Source organism: Olea europaea, unplaced genomic scaffold (assembly GCF_002742605.1).
Source record: "Olea europaea var. sylvestris unplaced genomic scaffold, O_europaea_v1 scaffold69, whole genome shotgun sequence".
Classification (NCBI taxonomy): domain Eukaryota; kingdom Viridiplantae; phylum Streptophyta; class Magnoliopsida; order Lamiales; family Oleaceae; genus Olea; species Olea europaea.
In genome coordinates, this window is record NW_019265290.1 from 1131206 (window position 1) to 1140834 (window position 9629).

Sequence of the window (9629 nt, forward strand, 5' to 3'; positions counted from 1 at the left end):
CCAAATGTCACACTTCACATCCTTGGTACAAACCATAATGTACCCCTAGACATCTATACACTACCTTACCAAAAAACATCATCACTGTTAGTGCATCACAATCACTATGGCAAATCAATACCTTTCGACGACCACAAAGGTTAGGGCTCAATTTAAATTGACCCACGCACCCCAAGCTTACTCCAATCACCAATGCTCCAAAAGTCTAAAAAGGAAATGGTGAAGGTGGCACTCATAAAAAGAATTGAAGAAAGGATTTGATTACTTCACTACACTCACAAAAAGAGGCTCACAATTCTGTGAATGGACTATTATGTGTATCAGTCCAAATACATAAAAGTTTCCTCTAGAACCCAACCATAAGAAAATTGAAATGTTTACAATCATCGGGTTAAGGTCTTGGTCTTTTCAATTTGAATTATGGATTTAGCTTTGATTGGAAAAAAAATGATTCATATTTGTTGAAATGTGTAGTTTCATCGTCGGTGAGAAGCACGTAGCTAATTCGTGGATATATAGTTTAAATAATGATTCTTGGAGGATAGTTAATGACTGGAAAGAAAATCTGCTTTTGGTAGCTCTTGTGTACATCAATGTAGCATTTCATTGGCTAGGTAACTCGCTCTCAAGGTATATGCCAAGTCCCGATCTTTCTCAAGATTATATGAGATAATCTTCAAACTATTGGTGAAATCTATTGTAAAATTTTCGTGCGTATGTAAATCATAGTGTACTTTAATTTTTAGTCTTTCGTTTATTAAATACCATATCTAGATTTCATTATCTAATTGACGACCATGCAAGTAAATAATGCAATGGGAATATAAATTTAATTGGGAAACGTTAGAATTAATTGAACTATTAATCTTGAATTATAAAAATATGCAATATGATTTATCTTCATCCAATACAAGCAAGAATCAACGCTAGCATGATTTTAAGTTATTAAAAGAAGAAGAATGGAAAATCATCACTTCAAATGAATACGGTGATAAGAAGTATGTGGAAGCATATTGTTGACCTTCAACCCCGAGTCTTGATTATTCAAGATTTTGATGTAATTAACCTTCAATTATTGCTAACTTTGATCTTCTCTTCCAAAATATATAAATAGCCCCTTGTTCTTAATGAATTTGATTATATGAATATGTTTTAAGAAGTCAGAGAGACATTCCCTATATTTTGCTCAAATTCAATATATAAAAGTCCCACATAGATCAATAATCGTATCCTTATTTTAATCCAAGATGAATTTTAATAAAAAAAAATGTAAACTGCAAAATAGGTCCCCAAGAATAACGTCATGCATTTTGACCACTCGACCGAGCATGTCGATTCCGTCTGTCGGTTGCTGTATTTGTAAATTAGATATCCGTGAGACCGCCGGCTATTCTCCCATGCACGCGACTATTGTTCACTATGGACAATTATTTTCTAGACTTCTTTGTGGCATATCATATCCCAGCCTCACTCCACCTAGAACCAAGTTGGCATGAAGAGGCTCTAACCGATGATAGTGCTAACACTAAATGCTATATACTGAGCCATACTAACTGTTTGCTCCACTTACCCTTATCCCCAACTAGGGAAATTTTAGTGATAGGTTCTACAGAGTACCAACTTATAATAAGAACATCCTATGCTTGTAAGATAGACTAGAAAATAGATCCAAATTAGCTAATATGTCACATCGGGCAGACTAGAAAATAGATCCAAATTAGCTAATATGTCACATCAGGCCCCAAAATATAGGCATAGTTCGCTCCGCTCTAAAATGGCTAAATGGAGAAAGAGAATTGTTTTAGTCTATTTTATATCCTTTCATAAGTAGGAAAAAGTTAACATCATATTACTAATAATTCAGTATTCAAAATACTCAAAAGTGGTAATCAGATGAGGTTTAAAGAAGGCAGTATCATTATGGCCCCAGAACCTTATTTATATATACACCTCAATAGTAGATTAAAACGAGAAAGGAAGTGTTATATATACATAATTGTCAACATAATGGTGTTCATAATTATATGTGACATTGGATCCAACTTTTAATTCAAATCTCACACTTATACATCAATAACCAGATGATTGCCAAATCCCATTATGGACACCATTATGTGCAATAATTATGTACAAATTAAATTTTAAAAACGGGAAATAACACGATAAGCCAAAAAAAAAAATGGTGTGTAACTTGTGGATATCTAATAAATAGAAATTTCCAACTATCAAATTCCTCAACATATCCAATCATCAAATTGAAATTGAACTTTGAGACATTAATCGATGACTTAAAGAACTTAGGCACCTAGTACAATAATTTAAAATCCGCGCCCATTTAGATGAGGTGAAGTAAGGGTCTTCGTCCATATATGCACTTTTTGAATCTTACAATTAGCACTAGTCTTCGATACTAATCTTCCTTCGTTGTAAATGAGAAGTCAATCTCCTTCACTAATCACTGTTCCTAGCAATATCTTACCATCCTCGAACAAATACAAGGGCTTCCAATGAAGGTACAGATACGAGTCATCATCAAGATAATGATTACACCATTGATTCATACTGTAAGGAATAGAAAGCATTTTCGTCCAAGATTTTGTATTGCCATATTCTTCCATCACCCATAAATTGAAGGATATTCTAAATAAATAGCTGTAAAAACAAAGCTTTCCCCTCAATACAGTTAAACAGAATAGAGTTCCATTAGGTAAACAAGGAATTGAAGGTGGTAATTCTAACTCTTTACATGTTTCATTGGTTATTTCGAGTGAAACAATGGCAAAAGGTCCACCAAAGATATCTTCGTCGACGCTAGCAATCCAATGGAATGCTCCGTTAACCAAATTACAATCTTCCCAGCACCTTAGAGTGAGGTTATCTCATGCCTTGCTGGCAGCTGCAATGTGGGGCTTCGATTTCTGAAACATGAAGTTAGACTCCTTGTAGACGCAGTGTACATGCAGCTCTTGTTCCCTGACCTGATGGGATACATCCAGCGATTTACCTCCCTCAGAAAGCTCTAAGAGCGAGGTGATGGGGGCCCTCAAGGTTGGGGTTCAACCTTTATAATGAGGGTGAAAAAATAGGACAATCTAGAAGTCTATTCAATTCTCTAGTGGATAGGTTCCATATATAAACAACTTCTTCAATATTTGTAACGCAAAACAAGCCATCACAAGAATTGTGAATTCTCCACCGCCCTTTAAATGGAATATCGAGTTTTTATCACATCTTGATGATCATCCGAGGACAAAGTTGAAAGGGAACAAATAGAATTTCGTTCATCTTTGAGATAAAGAATCGCGCTCGTGAATTTTGATTGACTTTGATGTTTCTCTTTGAAGTGGGAAGACTAGAAATTAAAGAGTAGACAGATTTTAAAACACATTTGAATCGCATAAGGGATTTGATCGGAAGTCGGGACAGTATATCAATGATGATTTCCCATGGTAATTTTGATGCTGCCATTGTAGGTTCTAGAGTTCTGAACGAGGATTGGGAAGGAGAAAGAATTTATGGCAGACTTCGTATTACTATCAAGGCAACTATTATATATATATAATAGGATTTAGAGTTATTGAAACAAAACTTTCCTAAACTTTGTCTATTGCAACTTTTATTTTAAGCTAACAATCCATACACAAAACTTTCCTAACCTTTGTCTTTCCTTTTGTTTTAATGCAAAATTATCTAGATATCCTCCAATTCCGTTAGCTTAGCCATTGTGTGCAATAAATAGGGCACAAATTAAAAAATAGTAATTGACACAATACTCCTAACTTTTGCATGTTTTATGTAATACTACGTAAGTTTTCATTTTGACGTAAAATCCTCCCCAAATCACACAACCTTTCGTAGGATACAACATTTTCATTCCTCCATTTTTATTTTTTTTTTGTAAAATAAAGAATTTATCCCATCATTAAATAAAAAAAAGGAAAAAAAATAAAAAGCTAATTGCAATCATAATCCCAATTTTTTATCTTTATAGAAGATGGTGGTGGGATTTAATAGGAGCCAAGTGGGGTTGTTAGATATGGGATATTTCACAAGGTTTGGGATGTATAGAGAATGTTGCACCAAAATGAAAGGATATGGGGTTTTCCACAATCAATGCAAATGTCAAGAGGATTTTATGCCAATTACCCTAAAAAAAAAATATTGTATGTTTTTTTCCATATTCGGCCAAAGTTGTTTTATTCGTTTCATAAATTAAGAGGAAAAAATGTAATAGATGAAAAATAATAAAGTCAAAATGCAATTTATATTTTATTATCGCATAAAATTTAAAATTGAAACGTAGATCATTTTTTAGATTTTAAGATTCGATTCTCTACTTCAAACGGTCAGACCCTCAGTTTTAATTAAGATTGAAACCATCCATTTGCCTACCGTGTAGATTGTGGGCAACACATGAGCAGGTTGGCCCATTTTCAAAAGTTACTCATCTAGAAAATAAATTATGTTAGAACAATAGTAATTTATAAGTAACTTAACTTATTTTCAAGCATAGCCAAACATGCACCATGGCTCCCATGATCTTGAACAGATCTTACCTGGGATCACAACTCCCAAGTTTGTCTATGAAGAACAAATATAATTGTATTAATGTTTATAACTGACTTCTTCTGTACTGAGACACGGTCCAAACTCTTACGGGAGGCAGCAATGGGGAATTTTACATAATGGACGAAGGCCAGACAGAGCAATGCCATGTGGAGGAGGTAAACTACTTTGAGCATCTGCTACTGATTTAGGTTACAAACAAAAAGAGGGAAACTAGAGGGAGTGGACTTAAGAAAATTATCCATTAGCACAAGCCCTAAATTTTCTGTACAAGTTTATGAAATTTAGAAGATCTCGTACATACACGTTTATAGTACACAAGTTCATATATTCATCGAAAATCCACATGAACATTCTTTCACTGCCATAGGGATCCATCCACCAATCACTGATTCCCATTCGATGTTCCTTCACTGTCGCATAGCCATTCACCAAAAACCAATCAACAAAATCACCAAAAATGCAATAGGATCTAACAGAAAATGGATTCAAATTGAGTTACAAGGCTCTATTGACCAAGCCAAATTTATAGCAAAGGAATTACGGGGTACAGAAAAACTTATCGAATTTAACTTAGCATAATGTTCCAAAAGCTTCTTAGAGCCACATCTAAAACTGAACTGACTATAAAAGATTAGCTAGCTAAAAATAGAAAGCTTCACCATCCATTCATCAGCCAGCCCATAATCAAGACTAAGCTTCCTCATTGGCGGGATATTCTCCATAGCGAACACCATAATGTGAGGAACAGATGCATTATTATGATCGTACATCACAAGCTGTACCAAAACATTTGGAGTTGAACTATAGCTCATGTAATATGCTACGTTCCTTATTCTACGTATATCCGTGGAAAATTCAAGAGGGATTGACGGATGCGCTGGACGAACATAGTCAGAGAATATTTGTGATATATTGTCCCATTCCGCCCATCTCTCAGCAAAACGATTCGGGTGAACCAATCTATCACCATTCATTGTAAAAATCTGGGCGTGCTCTCGTGTGAGAGCAACTTCCGCGTACTCACATATAAAAGAACCAGCTTGGATCAAGTCCATTTTGACTCATACGATTCCAGCAAGTAGGAGGGCAATGACAATTTATCCCACACTTAAAAACTAACGATTTTGCCCTCGCCAAAATCCCATCCATGTCATATGCAAACTCGCCACTATTTTTCTATATGCAAACACAATCGTTCAAACACCCTCCCACACATCCACATCCCATCCCATTCCCATATTTATGCTCGTATGGAGGGAAAATAGTTGTGGTAAGATATTCATAATAAACAGGTTCATGATCTCCATCAATTTCATTAAACAAAAAGATCGGCACGTTCTCCCTCTTTCTCAACAAATCAAGTGTAACATAACCTTTCGGCCGAACCTCCAATGGTCGAAACCTAAGATTCTTTGTAAACTTCATTACCACTCTTCCCATTTTTGCCTGGTTTCTAATTCGAACAAGCTTGAATTTATAAACCCCAAATCCCGATTTCCCAACATCAAACCAAGTATCAGTTATCCTATATAAGCCATCATAAACATAAACTTTCTCTCTAGCACTACCTTCATACCTAAAACCTCGAATAACCCTTTCCTCCACACTGTAATGGCATAATGCATGCTCCTCTCCATTACCAAAAATTGTCAGATTCCAATTTATAATGCATGACCAACCTGTTATGCTTGCCCTGCCCGCCATCCCGGTGTATATTATCATGTCCCAGGCATCTTCGTCATCCTTGTAACCCCCAGAAACAATAATGCTGGTGGCAATGGGTTCGCCATTCGAGCTCTGCCCAACCGTGACAAAATGGATTCCAGCCTACGCCTGCCCATGCAACCCCAGGACGCACAAATCCATCCTGAAAAAGAACATATCACTAATTGAAACTCGTGGGATATTGCCAACTAGCGTCTTGTCACAATTCAACCATAAACCATGCTGCTTCATAAGCGTAGCTACCTTCAAATCCCCACGAGTTCTCCTCTGAGGTGGCAACGCATCTTGACGGTGCTTTCTCATGTTGTTATATTTAATAGGGTAGTGTATGAAGTGGAATCGAGCTCTCATATACCGTATTTGTGTTTTAGACACCGGATTCACACTTACCGTATTTGGCAATTGCTTAACGTATTTGACAGTACAACTCACCGTATTTGATAGTGCAACTCATCGTATATGGTAGCTTACTGTATTTGCAAGTGAAGCTCACCGTATTTGCACAAAATTTGCATAAAGTGTTTTTATTCATACACTAATTAAAATAACACAAATTTTTTCACTTACAAATAGAATTACCATATATGTAGAATCAATTTTTCACACATTTAAAGAATTAGAAAAAAAACAGTTTATTTTATTTAACTATTTTTAACATAAATTTCAAGTACGTTGCAAATTAAATAAATAAATATGTAAATTGCAAACTAAATAAATAGCAGATATAATTTCAACTCAAGGCCTGTGTAAACACAGTTTCCTTAAGACAAATTTGCCCCCTCACCTTGGTGCTAGAGGTTTAGTTCGAGCGTCTGTCTCCCAGGATACAACGGTAACCAGCAGAATTCGAGCATCGTGATTCTACTCCGACGAACTGGGCGAGTGTTCGAACAATATCACCTTACTAGAATGAGATGGAACAAAACAGAAAATAGGAACAAAACAGAAAACAAGCTGGAAATTGCAGACGAAAATTTCAGTGTATGAACTGCTAGAAATTGAGTGAATTATATAGACTGAATCTGACCATTAGTTTTTTATATTAACCATTGCAGTTTTTGGAGTTATACTTCGGTTTCGACCATTGGAGTTTTAGGAGTTTCAAACACTCAAAAGTCATTTGGAAAAATCACAAAAAAATTGCAAAATGCGAACAATCCAAACTGGCCAGTTTTTTTTCCGTTCGGTCCGACATTCGTGTGCGCAGGTCGCGTCCGCACTCAAGTTCAAAGTCCGAAGGCTATTTCTTTTCATGATTTACACCCCCTACGTGCACACGTGGAGAGAGCCTCTATGCTACACATGATCACACCATTCCAATGCATAGCCATATATAAAGTGGTTTTGGTTTCCATGTTTTTCCTATGTGGGACAAAGTTTTCCCACCAACATAGACCATTTCCAATGGTCCACTTTAGACTCCAATTTCTCATTCATCCGAACTTCATTTTTAGCAAATAAATACATAACTTCAATGTTCTCACGGAGGAGAACACATATCAATTTTGATATTCCAAATTTGACCAACGAGTCCCATCGAAAATTGTGTCAAAAGTGAGCCAATTCACTCATTTTTCCAACAATCCCCCACATGAATGAAAATTGGGAGGGACATGAAGTGTGAGACATAAGACTTGGTGATAAAGTTCAACGATTGAAACCTACATAGGATAGGTAGGTGTTACCCTTTGAACCTTCCTTTGTGAAAGCATATTTACTTTACTAGCTGACCAGTAGACGCCATGTCTTTGAACTGTTCTGCCGTTTGTGTAAACGATGATATACTTCACACAGGAGTCTTCCTAACACCCTTCAGTTCTCATTATTATGTTTGTTTTGACCATGAACATATGCCTGGTTCTGTGAAAGTTTCTAAGAATTGAGCCCCACACAATTCTCTTAGAAGCGACCCCACTTCTTTCTCACATAGGTGATTTATTATTACAAGTTACCCGCATTACTTGGTTTGATTTCGACGCGTAAGAATCATTAAAAGCCTATTGCTTAACTTTCATCCTCATAGGCATCATTGTTATATCATATGAATGGACAGGAGGTGATATCCCCACAGTGATTTTATCAAGCCTTTACAGTTAGGTTGTCCCTTTGAACATAGATCTTGGGATCTCCAGTCAACTAGGTTGGGTTTCCTTTGTAATGACTTATTCTTTTAAGGGCTTGAGTCTCATTTCTTTCGATGATTTTCCAACTAACTCTCTATTTAACCCTTTGGTTAGCGAATCTGCAATGTTATCCTTTGACTTAACATAGTCAATTGTGATAACTCCAGTTGAGAGTAGTTGTCTAATGGTATTGTTTCTACGATGTATATGTCTAGACTTACTATTGCTAATTAACTGTCACAATATATACAAATTGCAGGCACAGGTTTGGACCATCTTGGAATATCCTCTAAGAAGTTATGCAACCATTTGGCCTCTTCACCACATATATCTAGGGCTATAAACTCAGATTCCATCGTAGATCTGGCTATAACCGTTTGTTTAGAGGATTTCCATGAGATGACAGCACCTCCCAAAGTGAACACATATCCACTGGTGGACTTTGAGTCTTTTCTATTAGATATCCAATTAACATCACTGTATCTTTCAATGACCGTTGGATGTCTGGTGTAGTGTATTCCATAGTCACGAGTATATCTTAAGTACCTCAGTACTTTTACTATACCTTTTCCGTGATCATTTCCGGGATTACTCGTATATTTACTCAATTTGCTGACTGTGTAGGCTATGTCTCGTCTTGTACAACTCATTAAGTATATTAAACCTCCAATAACTCTCGAGTATTCTACTTGAGAGACACTTTCACCTTTGTTTTTAGAAAGAAATTGACTCGTATCTATCGGTGTTCTAGCCAAGCCAATATCATCCTTGTTGAATTTTTCTAAAATTTTGTCCACATAATATGACTGGCTTAGAACAAGTCCATCTGATGTTCTTGAGATTTTGACTCCGAGTATAACATCAGCTAAACCCATGTCTTTCATATCAAATCTCGAATTTAATATATTTTTAGTGGATTCAATCATCTTATTGTTACTACCAACAATAACCATATCGTCAACGTAAAGACATAAAATGACATAGCCATCTTTAGTGTCTTTGATGTAAACACATTTGTCACATTCAATAATTTTAAATTCACTCTCTATCATGACATTGTCAAATTTTTCTTGCCATTGTTTTGGTGCTTGTTTCAAGCCATATAGTGAATTCACCAATTTACAGACTTTCTTTTCCTGTCTTGATGACGAAAACCCCTTGAGTTGTTCCATGTAAATTTCTTCTTCTGAATCTCTATTTAGAAAGGCCGTT

General features: G+C 36.0%; 1 pseudogene; it reads right to left on the reverse strand.

Moving 5' to 3' along the window:
- Positions 1-5204: 5204 nt before the first annotated feature.
- Positions 5205-6273, reverse strand: LOC111390550 (annotated as a pseudogene).
- Positions 6274-9629: the final 3356 nt, after the last annotated feature.